We start from the raw sequence: 15,746 nt of genomic DNA on the forward strand, positions 1-15,746 counted from the left end.
GTGGGTTTGTGTGACACACAAGGAACCATTGCCCAGAGCCTTCTGTATCTTTGCAGTTGCAGTTGTGAAAAAAGTGGGTGAGGATTATGGAAATGAAGAAGCAAGAGGGTCCTTTGGGATTGGAAGCCACATTGGGGACCAGATGCAAAGAGCCTCCATATACCCAATGCCTTCTCCTTTGGGATAAAGCTTAAGAGGGATGTGTAACTTAGCAAAGGATGTATTTCCAGACTTGCAATTTTCAACCTCTTTTTTCTTGGTAGGTTGAGATGCAAAGTCAGAATTCAAAGACATTGCCGTGTTTCTGTCTGGAATATCGGCCTGCAAAGGAATCTTCTTGCCGCACCTTTGAGACGAAACGAGAGAAAGAGGTTGGTAGCACAAGCTTTCGTAGACGTAAGTCTCCTTCAGCAGATGCAATGAAAAATCAGGTTATTATAATTTTTAAAATAAAAGGGGGGGGGGAATAACAGCATTAAACCAGATTTCTGCCCAGCTCGGCCCTCCAGATGCAGGGTTCACAGCCGACTAATGACACTTTGCTTGCAAACGATGGCTGCAAAAATTAGCAATGGTTTGCTTCCATTTCCCTGACTCAGTGCAGAACAGATGGTTCTCAGGGTGGGAGGCAGAGTTCAATGCAATGGTGAGCATGCCTTTAGGTAGAGACCCAGTTTCAATCAGAAAAGTATATTTTCAGCATGATTTTTTTTTCCACTTTTTTGCAGTTTTCAAGCCAAAATGATTGCAGGGGAGGTGACTTAATACTTGAACGCTGTTCTGCCCAGCTCACAAAAGAGCAGGGGATAATCAATGGAGTAACTATTGGGCAAAAGGAGGACGTTATCTCTCCAAATAAAAATCCCCCCCCCAATATTTTTCCCCCTTTAATCCTGAGATTTCTAGCATCGCAGAGAGCGAGACATTGGAAATCGTTCACATCCAGAACTCTTCTATTTGTTGTGTTTGCATTCCCTTGGCATCTCTGCCAGCCCCATTTTTCTCCGGCTGCTGAAACTTTTAAAGTCTGTGGAAGTTTGAAGCTCTTGTTGCAACGCTAGAAATTTGATGTCTGAAGGAGAATTGCATTGGAGGAGGCAGAATACTTATTTATGGGGAGGCAACGCGAGACACACGCAACCAAGCATCTCTCTTATTACTCCTGCAGCTTTTTCATTGCGTGCCTTCAACTTGTTTCGGACTCATAACAACCCTAAAGCAAACCTATCATGAGGTTTTCTTGGCAAAGTTTCTTTATAGGTTTTTTTTTTTTTTGCCATTGCCTTCCTCTGAAGCTGAGAGAGTGTGACTTGCTTGAGATCCTAGTGCGTTTCTATGGCCAGGATGCTGCCCTTCCAGAATCCTAGTTCAATGATCATACATACCGCTATGGCTGAATCTGCACTGCAGAATCAATGCAGTTTGGCACTGCTGCAACTGCCAGGGCTCCATGCTGGGATCCAATTCTGGGATCTGTAGTTTTGTGAGGTATTTTAGCCCTCACTGTCAGTGAGCTCTGGTGCCACAACAAACTACAGATCCCAGGATTCCATAGCACTGAGCCTCAGTGGTTAAATCAGTGTCAAACTGTGTTATTTCTGCAGTTCAGATGCTGCTTTTGCGATGCTGTTTCTATAACCCCGTAGCTATGCCTTTAGAAGTAATCCCCCACATTTGCTTGGATGTGATTTCTGGTGTCTCAGAATGGCAGCAGTGTTGCCTACATCACAACAACAACAACAAGAAAATGGTCCTATGGCTACCCAAGCTTGGTCCCGCCTGGTTTAATCCATTGTACAAGAGAAAATATGGCAAACACATGTGTGTGTATATGTGTACAGCAGCCATTTCAGCATTTTGGATCATGCAAGAGCCCTTTCGCACTGCACTCTTATGAGATCCATTCCCGCTGACCTTGTGTTCAGTTCCAAAGGCTGGGCAAATAGCTTAAAAGAATATGCACCTCATTAAATGCCAGGGAACTTTCTAGGACCAAATTTATTTGTGTAATTACTTCCTTCCTCCAAGAAGCAGGCAGCTGCGAGGCATTTCCAAAACGTATGGGTTAAAAAAAGCGGTACGAGAGGTATAAAGTTTGAAACAATTGTGTTCTTATGTGCCGGGATGGATCATTGCAATAGACTTCTTCCCACTGTGGGAGAAAATGAAGATTCTTCTGCAGGTTTCCCCCTGAATCCCAACATCTGGAAGTAAGAACAGAGGGATTATTCTGCGGAGGAAGAATACATGCATTGTTGGTTCTGTTTGTGTATGTGCCAAAAACTTGGGGGCTGTTCACACTGCATATTTATAGCACTATTATTCCACTTGCATTCACAGCTGCATCCTGTAAAATCCTGGAGTTTGTAGTTTGGTGAAGAGCGACGTTCTCTGGCTGAGAATTCTAAGTACTCCTCCCCAAACTGCAAATTCCAGAATGCTGCAGGATGTGGTAGCTTTTGGTTCAAGTTGACCATAGAGTTGCACTGGAGGACCTAGATATTCCTAAAGAGAACATATTAATCCAATCTGTGGATAATCAAATCTGCAAACGTCAAAGCCACAAATATGGAGGGATGAGTGTACAGTCTGCTTTCTGGATCCATGGGTTCTGCATCCATGGATTCAGCCATCCACAGCTATTTTAAAAATTCCCAAATGCCAACCTTGATTTTGCCATTTTATATAAGGAACACCATTTTATTACATCATTATATATAATGGGACTTGAGCATCCACAGATTTTGGTATCCACAGGAGGGTCCTGGAATCAAATCCCGGCAGTTACCAAAAGCCCACTGTACTCTGTACATATTCTTCTTGGAACATAACACAATGTCAGAGGACATGGATCTTTCATGACTGCTAAAAGACTGCAGAACTAGAAAGATCTCACATCATCTCCCACCTGTGATCCAATGGACACAAAGTTGAACAATGCTTGCACCATTCGAAAGGGTGATGTATCGATGCAATTTACAAATGGACTTATATATTTATATATTTGGTCTGCTTTTATCAAAATGTATCTGTACAGGTTGCCGTGTTCCTAGGCATGGCTTCTTTTGCAGAAACACTGGTACCAGAAGCAGAAATATCGTGGAAAGAATAAGGACAAGGAAAGAAGAAGAGCAGCTTGGAACACGTTTCGGCAAAGCCTTAATTCAAACGTAGCGGTGGTGAAATGAGACAAACAGGTCAGGTAAGCATTGCATGAGGACACAAGGATAACAGAGCTGCTTTTAAAAACCGCGACTAGTAATAGCAACCATTCCTTTATAACTTTCCCAGCCTGAGCTGTTTGGGAGCAGCCACAAATCCTGCCAGTCTTCATTGCTACTTTTAGATGTGAAGTTCAGGTTGGGCTGCCTGTTACATAAATATGAAGCGAGGACACCATTCCTATGCTCAGTGGCACTGCACTTTGAGAAAGAAAGGGCCATTAAGCCCCGACTTAAAATAACTCCTGTTCCCCTGTAATGAGAATGGGATGGTAGTGTCTCTATTGGAAGCTATAGACATATATATATATATATATATATATATATATATACACACACCCCCTCCAAACCCCAACATATACAAGGTCAGGGTCTCTAAAGAAGAAGTGTGTGTGTGTGTGCCCAATTCCGACATAAATCAAAAAGAGACCTTCACTTGACTTTGCAGTGTAGGAGTTGGCATGACTCACTGCCAGTCCTCCTGAACCCATCTTTCTGATGGACGGGTGGGTTGAGATTGCTTAGCCTTGCCAGTTCAGGATCTTCCTAGGCTCTGTAGTTTCCAGATCAACACCGGAGACCTAGGGATGCCCCCTGGCAATGGCATTAAGCAAAGCCACCCTTGCTCACAGCTTGTCATTCAAACACAAACTCACACACCCGCCCACCATATTTTCCTGTTCGGCAATTGAGGCAGAAATCTTTGCTAAAGCGGCTGTTCCCAGATCAAGATGAAATAAGGCGGTTATTAGGGAATTGGGGATATGGCTGACTCTTCCACTTTCCCCCATCCCTCTTGCCTCCTTAGCCAGCTGTGTGGCTGTGACAGACCGGTGCAAAACCCACCGGAGGCCCTCCAGTGCTTTGCATGGCAAAAAAGGTCAGCGGCAAAAGCCATGGCAGACGCACGCAATGATGTATGGGTTCCACTAGGCACAAGCTGACATTAGCACACTGCAAGGAAGAGAGGAAGGTTGGAGGGCAGAGGAAGGAGGTGGCTGTCAGAGGAAGAAGAGGCAGAGCCTGGCAACTACTTCGTCTCAGAGGAAAGAGTTTGGGAGTTCATCACTTGTATATCCCAGAAAAATTGTGTAATTATGCGAAACTTGCACAAAACCCGCCATTAAAGTGGTCGCAAAGATGCATCAACGCGCATCTTTTTACTTTTAGAATTTCACGACAATGCATTTCCGATACCGCTTTACTTGCACAATTGCGTGTGATAATCATTCGCGCAATTACTTGCCATTTTTACATTATTTGCAGGATGCTTTAAATGCACTTTAATCTCTCTCTAATGCCGAAATCAGCCCAGTGTGATAAACTCCAGAGAAGGAAAAGGAAGTCTGGTTTAGGACTGACTGCAAAACATGATACTCCCCAACAGTTCTTTTGGTGCAGCCTCATTTTCTCTGAGCAAAATTAATTTGTTCATAAATAAATGCTGCGCAGGGGATTCTGGAAGCTGCAGTCTAAGGCCAGAATCCTATTATGGCTTTATGCAAGGATGAGGAGTTAATTGAGTGCCAACTATGTTTTGCACTCTGACTTGAGTTTGCAATTGAGCCAGTTTTCAGCAGTAAAGCTGAGGACAAAGGAGGAAGGCGGAAAGACGAGAGAGAAACTGAGATATTGCACAAACAGCCGGAAAAGTGGGAAGATGGAGGATTAAGTGGGTCTCTCCCTGCCAAATTAGGACAGTCGGAGGGTATGGACTCTGTTTCTGTGATTTCTTCCGGTCCTGAAAATACACATTTTTAAAAGCAAGGGGGTGGACTGCAGAGGTTCCCAGGGTGGCAGCCAGCACAATACCAACCAAACCCAATATGAACAAAACTGCTGTAGTGGACCATCCCTGGATCCTTTTCAAAGCTACTCCCCAACATGCAGCGGCGGCTGGGGTTTGTGGATAAATGCTGGGCTCTTCCTCGGTGACCTACTTTAGTCGGTATTGACAACAACCAGGCAAAGAAAACCCAGCTGTGGATTGCCGTGCTCAGCAGAATGTCAGCTGTTGAGAAAAGCAGAGGCGCTGCGATTGAGACAGATAGGCGGAGAGAAGGAGAATCATGTTATTGGCTCATGTTTGTGTGCCCTACATCCATTTCCAGTTTGATTTGGGGACCTGATTTATAGTTGGGGCATTAACCCCTAAAGCAATAAATGGCTCAGCGGAGGATTACCTGGAGGATTGTCTCCTCCACCTTGTCCTCTGCCTTCTCCAAGAGCTTCTAAAAGCAGGGATGTTTCAATGGCAGGGCCCCTGGATGTGAGGTTCCTTGCCCCCCAAAGGCTTGCCTATGGAAGCCAGAGCACTGAGTCTGCAAAATCGGCGCAAGGCAGCTAATATTAGGAAGATTTGGAGGTCTCTCGTACATAGGAGTTTATCACACTGGGGCTAATTTGGGCATTAAAGAGCGATTAAGGTGCATTTAAAGCATCCTGCCAATGAACCGAAATGGCGAGTAATTGCGCGGATGATGATCACACACAATTGCGCAAACAAAGTGATATCAGAAATGCATTGTTGCTGAAATCCTGAAAGTAAAATGATGCCTGTTAATGCTTCTTTGTGACCACTTTATGGTGGATTTTGTGCGATGTCATGTGACATTGTTTTGCATAATTACGTATTTTTCCCCCAGGATATTCATGGGATAAACACCCAATCTCCTTCATGTGATAAACTCCATAGAGTCGCCAAAAGATGATGGTGTTTAGCAACAACAACCAATTTAGACTAATTGGCCAGAGTTCCAGTGCCTCAACAAACTACGGATCCCAGGTTCCCCTGAAATGGAACTGTGTCGGTTAAAGTGGAATCATATTGCGATGTCGTGGCAGTGTGGAAAGGCCCCAAGTTAGGCAAAAGACCAATTATATAGTGTAGTGATGGGAAGGCGAAGGGGAACATCTCTCAGCTGCCCAGGCATGCTGATCAAAATGCAAAGGCATTTGGGAGACCAGAGTCAGACTTAAGAAGGAAGATGAGAAACTGGAAAGGATTCAGAGCAGAGCTATAAAGATGCTAAAGGTGTCTGGAAGACAAATTATAAGAGGGTAGGCTGAAGGAATTTGGTATGTTTAGCCTAGAGAGAGAAAGAGGGAGGGAGGAAAAGGAGAACAAGATTAAGGGGTGACTCCGCGGAGAGTCTTCGAATATTTAAAGAGATGTCAGAAAGAAGCCGAGGGAACATATTTCACCCTATCCATTCAAGACAAGAGATGCCGTAATAGGCTTAAAACTACATGAAACATTTTGGAAAGGGAAGTTGTTACTGCAGAGGGCCGTGTAGAAATCTTGCCTTCCTGGGAGGTTAGCTAAAGTGGGCGAGATGGGAAGCGAGGCGAGATTGATTCAGGAATCCTCTGAACATCTCTGCAGATCAGATTAGTATTATTGCAGGTATTGCTCGGATAATGAAGCAAATGTCTTCCTGGACATGACATCTCAAACGGAAACTCTGGCACCGGAGGCAGAAGAATAAGGAGAGGCGTCTACTCGGCACACACAAAAAAGGCAAGAAGAGGAGTTCAATAAGCTGCAGCCAACTTTTTTTTCCTCCGAAACTTTATGCACATGGGAACTGAAACAACCAGCTCAAGTAAGCCTTGTACATAATGTCAATAGAATTAATATAAAAGCATACCTGCAACAACAAATACAGATAAGTACACATCAAAGAGTGTTCATCCAGTTTAGGAAAAAGTACTATTTTGGACCCCAAATCCCCCATCTAGCATCCCTCTGAGTCTGTAACCATCACTGCCTCTCATAGCAATGAATCCCAAAAGCGAAAAGCAAGGTGACTTTGTTTTGGTTCCCTTCTCTGATGGTGGGAAAAGAGTCGGCTCCCGAAACCAGGCAGACTCCTCTTTGACTCATCCGTCCGGATGGAAGGCACGGCGTTTTAAAGAGCTGTAGAAAACGATGTGCATTGCATTGTACAGAAGTGCTACATACCCAGACGCGCTTGTCCGACGTGCGGGAGACAGTGAGAACTTATGTAAGGCGGTTACTTAAAGGCGGAAGCGTGCTGAATTATTCAGCTGCCATGTCGCAATGCCACTTTGGTGTCCCTGTTTGGGTCAGTAACACAGAGGGACAATATTAAACGCAAGTTTGGAGAGCCTAGGAGCTTCCAGACAAAAAGCCTTCGCAGTTACAAGCACCGTACAGCTGTTCTGCCTTTTAAAAACAATTATTTTACTGTGATGCGTCTTCTCCGGTGAGAAGAAAAGACTGCAGAAACCCAAAGAAAGTGTGGGAGGGCTAAAAACTGAAGCCAGCATTGTCTTGGATTTATGTCACCAGGAGTTTCTGGTACAAGCAAGGAGTGGGGGGACTTATTCTGCTATTCTGGGGTGTGGCATCCCCCCCATTCTGTCCCCGCTTTCTGTCAACTTGCACAAATGCGGCAGTTGTGTGACCACTTCAGTTTATTCATCTTGATTTCTAAGGTGAGTTCAGATCTGATTTGCTCCCAGACCCATTTATTTGTCTTTTTGGGCAGTCCACTAGATACATATCTAACTCTCATCTCCAGCACAGGGTGACCAAATACAAGCTAATAATGGTCATAGAAGTAGAAATCCATGCTTCTTAGTCCTGCTCAAAATGCAGGACATTTTGTAATACCTCCTGGAATGGGGGCGGAAATGTAGGGCTTGTCCTGGAAAAGGAGGACACCTGGCCATCCTGTCTCCAGCATGGCATTTGAAATGAGTTGATTTTCTTCCAGTTAGGTTTCTTAGGCTTTCTTAGTCATACTTAGAAATGGGGAAATCACACAACATTCTTCTAATGCTATTATCCCACTTGGACTGCCAGGGCAACATCTTACGGAGTCCTGGGATTTGCAGTTTAGGGAGTGGCATTTTGAATTCTCATTCAGAGAGCTCTTGGGCCTCACATAACTACAAATCCCAGGTTTCCATAGGATGTTGCCATGGCAGTTCAAGTGGAATAATAGTTCTAGAAGAGTGTAGTGTGATAGTAGCCTAAATATGCACCAGAATAGTAAGGTTGGATCCCACTGTTATGCATTTGGCTGCAAACTGGTTTGTATCATGGTCTTGAACCTGCCTAATATGCGCTTGTGGAAAGATAGACCACAGTAGGGATTGCACCTGAGAAAGCATGACTCCTTGCACAATGATTTTTGCACTAGTGTAGTACCTGAACTATTCCAGTGGCCCAAAGTTTGGGAAATCAGCTCTGCTTGTTGGGGGATTCTGTGGGTCATAGACACCCCTTGCCAAACAACCTTTTCAAGTGCTGCAGCAGAGCAGATACATAATCCCCCCCCCCCCCCCAAATTCTCCCAGGTTTTAAAATGCTTTTTAAAAGAGAACAGGAGGAGCGGCACACAGTCAATATTTATCATACATTATTTTTTCATTTTATTTTTGTCTTTTTAAACTGTCCTGGGAGCTTGGCGATGGGGAAGGAAATAAATCTTTTCAGTAAATGAGCAAATAAATCAAGGCGATGTCTTTGGGATGGCGTGAGGTTTCTCTGTACTGTGGTCTTCGGGAAAGGAATACAAGTTCCAGGCAGAGCTAGAAAGTAGGGGCTGTAGCGCCAGATCAGGGCCGCAGCAACTTCATGCTGCAGTCCCGGACTGGCCTTTTCATGGCGCAAAAGGAGCCGCAAAAAGTGGAAAGGGCGCCATAGCTACCAGCGCCACAGCTTTTCTGTGCTCCCTTGGCACTGCATCATCTGGGTGCAGTGCCAGAGGAGTGCTGCCATGCGGTGCGGTGTGCAATGTCATGCTGGCCTGGGGGCGGAGTTGGGGCATGCGTCGTGCAGATGCCACACCCCCACTCTGCCTCCCATTACTGATTCCTGGGTGTGCGAATTGACAACTGAGTCTGAGCAATGGGAGGAGAAGGAGACAAGTTCCCATGGATAGCTGCCGTGTGCTGCAGCCACGAATCATTGCTTTCCAAGTTTTGGGCATTATAGCTCCAGAATTTCCAAGGCGCAGGATCTGAGTTGGCCACTTGGGGGCAGCAGAGTGCACTTTCCTATATATTTTCTAGTGGTGCAATACTAACAGCAGCTGTAACTTATTAATAATGAGTAACTTGGCAAGTTATCTTTCTGTGATATAAGTAACAGCCTGCTGGGTAATCATTGCAATGTGTAAAGTAATTGGTTCCTTTTAAAGACATTTGAACATCTGAATGATCCAAATAATGGGTAAAGTAATTACTTTCTTTTTAAAGACCCACTCCAGATGCGATTCTAGTGCTGAGCTGAGAGGCAGCTGTTCTTAATCCTTAGATACGAAAACACTAGTTGAAGTGCAGCTGTTTTGGAAGGCTGTGTTAAAATGCCTTCCCTAGGCTTTGGGCCGTATTTTTTAAAGGGCAAGAGAGCCACTGCAAATAATGGGGAATGCTGGGGAGCAGAGAGGGGAGATTTATTAGCATCACATAATAGGCTTGCTTGGAAATGACCTTTTGGGAGGTGAAGGGAAGGGAGTCTCCCACGGAGCAAATTCTTTCCCTGCATCGGAGTCTGGGTCTAATTTAAAATAGACTTTTTTAATGCAGCATTTTGGAAAATTTGAAAAAAATATTAAATCAAATCAAAACATGATTTTTCTGGGGGTCTGAATAGGCTTCAGAGGTTGAAACCAATCCTGCCTCCAGTATTTTCATTCTGGATTTCTTTAACTGTGTCTGGATTCTGTTCATTCCAACTGGCGCTGCCAAAGAAGGTGGAAGCCGAAACGTCTGATTAGTTATTCATATAAATACCTGCAATCAATCATTTCATTAAACTTGTAAATGAAGCAGGGGATAGACGGGTGCGATGCCTCATGTCTCCAGGGCTCTTTCCTCCAAAGGAGGCCAAACCGGAATATGTCGGAAAAACCACCGTGGCCCAGAATGGAGCTAGGAAGAGTTGCTTTTTTGGGATCACAGCTCCCATAATCCCTGAAGCAGAATCTCCAGCCATGCCCTTTAATCCATCCTGGCTGGTGGATCTTGGACTACTAGATTTCTTTGTTTTTGTAGAAAAATAAAGCTTGGAAAAATTACATTTTGGCGCTACAAACTCCCAGGACACAGATGGACTGCTAGCTTAGCTGGGGGATTTGGGGAACCGTTGTCCAAAAAAGTACAGCAATGAGAACCAGATTGATGGAGTGACTCCAGGAGATCAGGGTTCAAATCCCTGTTCAGTTATGGAAAGCCACTGGCTGGCTTTGGGCAAGGCAATGGCAAATGTATTCAGGATGAATTTTTGTCAGCAAAAGGCCTAAGATAGGATCAATGTAAGTCAGAATTCACTTGAAGTGGGAAGGCAACACAGTGTAGTGGTTTCAGTATTGTAGCAGGACTTGGGGAGACCAGGATTCAAATCCCCACTTGGCCATGGAAACCCATTAGGTGAACTGGGCAAGTCTTTCTCTCATTCAGAGGAAGACAATGGCAAACCTCCTCTGAAGAAGCCTTACCAAGGAAAGCCCATGCCAGGGTCACCGTGGGTCAGAATCAATTTGAAGGCACACAAAAACAGCAATGATGGTTTAAAAAAATTGTTTTGTTCATTCCCCATTTTGTTCTCTGTTGCACTTCGAACAGAGAAGACTACTTCTAGAAATTATCGCAGTTGGGGACCATACTTGTCCATGCAATGGCTGGTTGAATGCGTAGGCACCTGGGCAGTGCCAGTGGGGTCCCAGTTCTGGTGAACATTTGCCACCTTGGCAAGCGGTTCTCAGTTATGAGGAACATTTGCCACCCTGGTGGTGCCAAGGGATTCCCAGTTCTGAGGAACATTTGCTTTTCCATGGTCCTGTGATGCTCTGAACTTAGGGAAATGTTGTTGTATTTCTCTGCTAGCACATCAAATGCAGCATTGTCCCATAGGTGAAAGTAAGTAGTGCATTGGGAGGCAGTGAGAGCAGGGAACCTTGGCGGCGGCGGGCGATTGGTTGAGCATTTGAATAGCATTTTTTAAAAACCCAAGTGTTAATCAGGTAGGGTCATGCGCTGTACCTTCCAAATGGTTAGCGAAGGGTTGGAGGAAAGCTCCTCATTGTGCAATTGCAATCACTCAGGAGAGATCTGGAGGAGATCTCTCGGAGCTCACCCACCCTGAGTTCCCCCCTCCATCTCCCTCCATCAGTTTCATGTCGCTTCATCGCATGGGTGCATCTCAGGCACGTTTTTGCGCATCCGCCCCCAGCGAAGACCCCCTCCTGCCCGGCTGAGGCCGACAGCCTGTAATTATCCAGATAACAAGGGAGCAATTATTGTTTGAGCTCAAATACCTCTCTTTTAATAGAGAACGTCTTTTCCCACTCCTTTACACACCTTCGCACACATGCAGACAGACGCACACAATGGAGGTGGCGTTGGAGAAAGGGAGGCAAGGGGAGATAATGCCGCATTGAGCTGCTGGTGCCACCCACAACACACCCCTCGAATTCTGTCCTCAAGTTGGTTTGTTTGGAGGGCTATTCCAAGCTTGGAGTAACCAAGCCATAGAAAATTCACTTTTTGGACTCCCAGCAGGTCCCAGTCAACATGCTCCAAAAATGGGGGACCTTCCCAGTTCCTCCAGTTACAGTCCACTCACTTTGGAGCCCTTCTTCAAATTGCAAGGAACGGTGGCTGCTGGGGTGGGTCTCTGATGTTGAGAAAGTTTCCCAAGATATTGGTCCATGCTTCGGTTGAGTCCAGGGAGATCTGGAAACTATCCGTTTGTTTGAACCAGGGCTGATGAGGAACGCTGGGAGTTGCAATCCTGCACAGTACAAGGGATTGTCTGCCCTGTTGCATTTAGGACATATCATAGTCTCTTTGCTCAAAGGGGGTCAAGGATGTTGTTGTTGTGTGTCTTCAGGTCTTTTCCATCTCGTGGCAACCCTAAGGCAACTCTGTCATGGGGTTTTCTTGGCAGGTTTGGTCCAGAAGGGGTTTGCCTTTGCCTTCCTTTGGGGCTGAGAGAGTGTGACTTGCACAAGGTCATGCAGTGGGTTTCATGGCTGAGCATGAATCCTAGTCTCCACAGTCAAAGTCCAGTGCTCAAACCACTACATTACGCTGGTGTATAAACATTAGAGTAAGTAAACCAACAACAGCAAGAAATGCAGGGGGAAATAACCAGCAGGTTAAAAGGCAGATGAAATCCTTCAGGGATGGCTCAAAAAACCTATGATTTAAGGATAAAAGAGGAGGAACTTCAGCCACTTAAAGTGGGGAAAATGTGGCAGGCCCCAAAATGGAGGAGGTAAAGACACCTGGCATCTATACTGTACAATAGGGTGGCACTGAAGTCGGAGACGAACTATGACTGTAACCATTGACCACGCTGCTTTTTCTGCTTCTGGTACAGGAACCAGATGGCTGCTCTCTCCTCATTGTGAATCCATCAAACCCCTTCCGCCCCGTTCACGCCGTATAATAATCGAGTGGCCATCATTGTACTTTGTGGCAGCCGAGCCAATTTTGGGAATGTTTTATTTAACAATATTTCAGCAATAATCGTCCTGCTTTTCAACTGGTAATAGTTGGCAAAGTGGCTGACAATAATACAGTCGGATTTATAGGGGGATCTTGGTGCCCTCGCAGAGACGGGGCTGGAATACTAAGTGATGGTATGGCAGAAGGGGTAATAGGGAGTTGGGGACTGCTTGATCCTCCCCAAAAAGAGAAGGCAAATGGAGAAGGGGAGCAAAGGAAAGGAGCAATTTCTCGAGAGAAAGGGTGGGCATAGTAAGGTCTGTGGACCCTGGGTGCCATGTCTCTGGCCCCCAAGGCCCACCAATGCCCCATTTCAGCACAATTTCCACATCATTATTGCCTACACAGTAAGTCCCTCATGTGCATAAAACATCCCCATCTGTCCACATGAACATTTGAGAAACAAATGCTATCCCCAAATACCTCCATTTCCCCCTACAGTCCTCAAAATGACTCAGTGTCCCTTCCTGCCACCATTTTGAGAGGGACTGCAGAGGAAAAGAGAGATATTTGGGCTTGCTGTGGGGATGTGTTTTGCATTTTTGCAGACCAGAACCTGCAAGCTTGTTGAGAACCCTCCTGGGACAACATGGATGTCCAAAAAATGTCCCTGAAAAGAAACAAACAGGGGGAAAAAAAACACCCCCAAACCTATTGCAAATAGCTGTAACTATAGTCCTGCTTTTCAAAAAGAGCCATTTCTAAATTTTATTTGTAGTTTATTTATTTTTTGGGTGATTAAAAACATTTCCGTCCTGCCCTTTGTCGCGAGATCTCAGGGCACCATGCAATTATAACAGTCTAAACTGCTTCAAACAATTCCGGAGGAAGAAAAACAACAGAATAATTTAAATGGGATAAAAGCATATTAAACGTATGCCTGAGATTAAAACAGCAGTAAAGGCCAGAACGGTGAAAGCCTCGCGCAGATGAACGTTAAAAAAAAGCAATAGGATTAAAGCCGTAAAACTGTAAAGTCTAATAAAAATATGTTATTTTATTTTAACTTGGAGCCTAAAATAGACCCAATGTTGGTGCCTACTGGGCCTCTAAGGGAAAGACATTCCATAGACGTTAAATGATGGAGCAAGGGTCTGACCTATTCAAAGCTTGTGAGTACCCAGATGAACACACCTATCATCCACAAGGATGGGAAGGGAAGGCCAGACAAGTCCCAAGGCTTACATAGGGGTAACAAATAAAAATGTGGTTCAGACAGTACAAGTTTCCAAGAAGGAAAGCAGTCCTGGGTAACATCCAAAGCTGAAAAGGCAGTTGGTGGAAGATTAGTCCAAAAGTACATACTCAAAGTCAGAGAGCCGGGAAGGCAGAGGCTGCATCTGCACTGCAGGAATAACAATTGACACCACTTTTGCTGCCATGGCTCATTGCTATGGAACTGTAGCAAAGCTCTGGTGCCCCACCAAACTACAGTCCCCACAATTCCATAGCATTCAGCCAGAGCAGTTAAAGCGGTGTCAAAACGGATTGTTTCTGCAGTGCGGATGCAGCCAAAGATGTCCAACAAAGTTGCACAGAGGTTTGAGAGCTGTTGTTCTGCAGCGATGCACTTTCCTTGTCTGAGATAATCTATATCAGCTGGCCTTATCAGTCCAGAGGTATTGAAAGTGGAGCAAGTGTTGCCTGACCTTTTGCTTCCCGCACTTCGATTCCCATCACTTGTGAGAGTGAAATGCCTCTATCTCTTCCCCTTGATCTGCAGATGAGGTCTGGGAGGGACCAGGCTCTGTAACATGGCAGGATTAGAATAAAAGAACCATAGAGTTGGAAGAGACCCCAAGGGCCATCCAGTCCAACCCCATTCTGCCATACAGGAACTCAGAATCAAAGCATCCCCAACAGATGGCCATCCAGCCTCTGTTTAAAAACGTCCAAGGAAGGAGACTCCACCACTCTTCGAGGGAATATCTTGCACTGTTGAACAGCTCTTAGGGTCAGAAAGTTCCTCCTAATATCGAGGTGGGATCTCTTTCCCTGTAGCTTGTACCCATTGCTCCATGTCTCTGGAGCAGCAGAAAACAAGCTTGCTCCATCCTTAATATGACAACCCTTCAAATACTTATATGGAGCTATAATGTCACCTCTTAACTGTCACTTCTCCAGGCTAAACTCCCTGTCGCTGCTCATAAGGCATGGTTTCCAGTTCCTTCTCCATTTGGTGCCCAGCTTGTCAATATTCTTTTTGACTGCAGGCCTCAGGATCCAGCTGGATCCATCTTGACTCTCCCACTTCTTTGTCCAAGGAAGTCTCTTCCAGATAGGCTATGATAAGGCCCTGCAACCTATTTGAAAGGTGACTTGATGCTACTGGCAATCCACCTTCTCCCTGGCCAGAAAAGGGCACTCTAGGGGTCGGGAGAAGTCAAGGGCTGCAGTAACTTTGGGGGCTGCATCCCATCTCACACTTTGTCCACATCTGTTTCTAAATGCGCATGTAGGTGCACAGCAGGTCATACCCTCTCTGAACAAAACATTCTGTTCTGCTGTTTCTCCTCATTCTATTGCCACTTCATTTCTCTACCCGGCTCCTGAAGGCTTTGTGGGTTAACTGAAGTATTTTGATTTCTCCAAAAGATGTGCTTGGGCATTAGCCAGGGAGAAGCCCTTGATGTCTGGTCCTGTCGGTGCATACATTACCGAGATGAGCTCCGCTGCGCTTTCCATGCCCTTCCCAGATGCTGCTTGTCGGATCCCAGCCGCGCCACATAGCAAAAGAGGCAACCGAGACGGAGTGCCTCTTGACTTGTGTGGCAGGTGCCTTGTCCGTCCTCCTTATCACGCCGGGCCTCACATCCCCACAAGTGGCGCAAAGTGGGAATAACAGAGTCCGGCGGCGATGACCGTGGAGAGGGCAAGAACCATCAAGATCGCGACGGACATTGCCAATAAAAAATGCTACAGAAACAACGCCTGTAATCATTAGGGCTCTCCGCTGAATCAGGGTTTCTTTCCCCCTTGATTAATCACCTGCCTTTGAAATGATTAATTAATCTATTAAAAGTGAATATCCTCACATAT

At 45.4% G+C, this 15,746-nt stretch overlaps 1 long non-coding RNA gene across 2 annotated transcripts in view; it reads left to right on the top strand.

The window, feature by feature from the left end:
• The window catches only part of LOC149304657 (uncharacterized), a 42,939-nt gene that overhangs the window by 10,463 nt on the left and 16,730 nt on the right, over positions 1 to 15,746 (top strand). The window contains exons 3-5 of one of the 2 annotated variants that reach the window (XR_016271885.1): positions 264 to 371; positions 3,038 to 3,202; positions 15,303 to 15,680. This is a non-coding gene — a long non-coding RNA (uncharacterized LOC149304657). Of the gene's footprint in view, positions 1 to 263; positions 372 to 3,037; positions 3,203 to 15,302; positions 15,681 to 15,746 lie in introns of those variants that run through there. The other variant, XR_016271884.1, reaches the window with a different exon arrangement.

This window comes from Sceloporus occidentalis, unplaced genomic scaffold (genome assembly GCF_023333645.1).
Source record: "Sceloporus occidentalis isolate IW3139 unplaced genomic scaffold, rSceOcc1.0.p SCAF_13, whole genome shotgun sequence".
NCBI lineage: Eukaryota > Metazoa > Chordata > Lepidosauria > Squamata > Phrynosomatidae > Sceloporus > Sceloporus occidentalis.